Source organism: Octopus bimaculoides, chromosome 7 (assembly GCF_001194135.2).
Source record: "Octopus bimaculoides isolate UCB-OBI-ISO-001 chromosome 7, ASM119413v2, whole genome shotgun sequence".
NCBI lineage: Eukaryota > Metazoa > Mollusca > Cephalopoda > Octopoda > Octopodidae > Octopus > Octopus bimaculoides.
The window spans coordinates 73,288,600-73,291,808 of NC_068987.1; the positions used below are offsets into that span (position 1 = coordinate 73,288,600).

General features: G+C 37.8%; 1 protein-coding gene across 2 annotated transcripts in view; it reads right to left on the minus strand.

Moving 5' to 3' along the window:
- Positions 1-3,209, minus strand: part of LOC106882370 (hexosaminidase D) — a 38,807-nt gene that overhangs the window by 35,204 nt on the left and 394 nt on the right. Inside the window, exon 1 of one of the 2 annotated variants that reach the window (XM_014933023.2) lies at positions 994-2,131. The exons of the other annotated variant lie outside the window; for it this stretch is intronic. The gene's annotated coding sequence lies outside the window, so the exon portion shown is untranslated. Of the gene's footprint in view, positions 1-993; positions 2,132-3,209 lie in introns of those variants that run through there. 2 annotated transcript variants of the gene reach the window in all.

Below are 3,209 nucleotides of genomic sequence, written 5' to 3' on the forward strand. Positions count from 1 at the left end.
TAGGGTTAGGGTCAGGGTTAGGGTTAGGGTTAGGGTCAGGGTTAGGGTTAGGGTTAGGGTTTGAGTTAGGGTTAGGTTTACCCTGTGGATCTATATAAAAACCGGGGGGGGGGGGGAAATTTTGAAACTGAGATTTTTGAAATTTTTTTTCAGAATCGGAATCTCCATAGCCTAAAACGTGTGATTCCGTAAAAAAAAAAAAATAAATAAGGGAGGAAAGGTTCAGATTACATATAGTCCATCTGGACCGGAAGAATTGTTTGAATGCAAGCTCTATTTTCTTTTAATACAGACTAATATATTGGGCAAAATTTCTTACCAAAATTGGCAGTTGTGGTGGTGGGGTATTTGTCAGTTTGAGAACCGGTGCCATAAATGGCTTCGGTATTCCTAACAAAAGGTTAGTTTATTGACTAAAATAAAATAAATTAGAACCAATTTTCGTAAGTTTGCTATACCAACTATAACGTTTTTTCTTTGTATCTATAGCGATTGAACTTAACAGTTTAAATATACAAAATAAGTAAATCAAATAAATAAATATCCACACATACACGCGACTATGTCGATGAAGGTATGTATGTGCACGCAATACTTCGTGTGCACATGTGTGTAGTTTTGTAATTCTAATAAGCACTGATTTGGTAGATCTAATATTATAACTACGGGGTTTTTTTTTCTCGAGATCGTGTATCTGAGGTGTACATTATCGAATGTGTCCTTTCTCTTTGAAGATTGTAGGATATTATTTGAAAGACAGTCGGCTGTTAGCTGAAAGAAGTAGAATGATCACGTAAAGGAATCCGCGTTGACTTATGAAAGTAGGTAAATGAGAATGCATATAAGCAAGATCCCAAAACTGGAAATGTTCAGCAAAGGTAAAGACGATCAGAGTACCCCAAAACTTTTAATGAAAATAAACCGAACAATCACAAACACATACACTATATATGTATATATATATATACACACAAGGTATACATATAAGATTACCTGAAAGTGTGCTGAGTACATTAATTTGACGTCAGTCAACAACAATGCCAAGTGTTGGAGCAATAAACTTTACTTATTTCTTTAATATTTTGGAAATGAATTTTCACCTCATGGTTAGAGCAATGAGTTATCTCCCCTGCATCCGCACTATCCGGTGAATGTTCACTATTGTTACTGTTCATGCAGAAGCAAGTATTTGGATGATTGTTCGACTGAAATTACCATTAAATCTCCCCAGAAAACGAAACCTTGCTGTCTTTAAAATGACTACTACAACTAATAAATGCCCTGATGCAATACCAGGTAGTGACTGATAGTTTCTGATCTTAACTGATTGGAAAGCGTTAACGTGTGCGTATTTTGTCTTGGTGCAAAGGATGGGCTACAGCAAATATTCTGCTCAATACCGGATATTTGCTTGTCAGTTGCTTCACCATAACCAGTTGAGCATGTCCTTTAGTGGTTGACGGTATGTGCATCTCTGTTCACAAGCAGGAATAGTGGGGGAGCATCATAGCCATGTGTTGAGATTCTTTGGAGTTTGAATAATTCACTTCTGGAAAGATGAGTGTTTCGTTCATCATCCTTAAACAATTCTTATTCGGGGAACTTTTGTGTGGGATGGGTTACTTGACCTGAAGAAAATTCTAACTGGGCCCCAACTATAAGGTCATGCGTTGCTTATCTTGATATGAGATCACCATGTCGCGCACATATGGCTGTGATGCATGTGTCTGGTGTACTATTATAAGACGGGTAGTTGTGGTGGGTATACTGCACTTCGTATATTTGTACCCCAGCGTCACTTTTGATGGCGTGTGCTGCTCTCTCACACAATGATGATGATGATGATGATAATAAAGAAGAAGGAAGATAAGACAGAATATATCAGATAATGTTGTCTTAGATATACTATGCTTGAATAAAATAAAATTAAAAAAAGACCGGAATCGCCATAAGATATACTCTATGTCATAAACTAGGCAAAGGCAGCAAGCTGTCAATATCGTCAACACATCGGACAAAATGCTTAGCGTCATTTCGTCCGTCTTTATGTTCTGAGTTCAAATTCCACAGACGTCAATCTTGTCTTTCGTTCTTTCGGAGTCCATCAAATAAGTTGCAGTTGAACACCGGGATCGGTGTAATCGACTATCGCCCTCCACCATAATTTCACCCCTTGTGCCTATAGCAGAAAGGATTATAAACTTGGTATATACACATATATACTTACAAACATGTGTACGTATGTGTCTATTCTATATATATATATAACTATGTGAGTATACACCCCCCCTCTCTCTGTATATAAATATATACATATATATATATAAATGACGGAAAAACTACTTGAACTAATGGCGAAGTCCGGCATGCCCCCCCTTCCCCAGTCCTTATTATGTAATAAACGGTGTCTTGGGAAGGCACGATGAAGTGGACAATATAAAAGGAAAAACTTAAAAGTTGGGCAGGCATTAGGATAATAGTGAACAATATTTCCAATGGGGACGCCGATGTGACCTGTAGATAGATCCACAATATTTTAGTTAGCTGCCTTAAGATTAGGGGGGGAATAGAAGAGCAACAATACGAAAACTACAAAGGGAGAGAAGTATGGATATGCTTCGTTATGGATATCACAAAGGCACCTGAAAGTTGAGAATTAAAGTTATATCTGCTGGAATTATGAAAATTAAATAATTCTTGAGTGACTGCAGCTGCCCGTAGTTTGATAAGCGAGCTACAATGTGGAGGAACAACGGACGCTGGACATTTTTAGGTAGCATCCATGCTGTTTAACCCTATTGAAAGAAGTATTACTGTCGGAAGATGTCGAAATTGTTATGATCTGCTGTTATCGATTGGTGAAGGGATTGTCTTGTGCTGCAAACTATAGGGCTTTCCTATAAGTAGGTTATCTCCCTTGGCTAGGCGGCGCTCCATGTAGATAATTAAACTTCCGGAGGCTACCCACGCCATTGTTATTGTTTTACGTCTTATCATGGATATAAAGCAGCTTGATGATTCAGCTATCGAAGTACTTACTGTGCCTGAGTTAAAGAAATATTTAAGATTATATGGACAGTATGTTACTGGAAGAAAGGCGGACTTGACTGAAAGGTTGAAAGGAATAAAAATTCTGTCGATGAAGAACGTCAACAAAGTAAATTCATTGGACGATAAGTCTGAAGTATCGGACGATACTTCAGACAGGA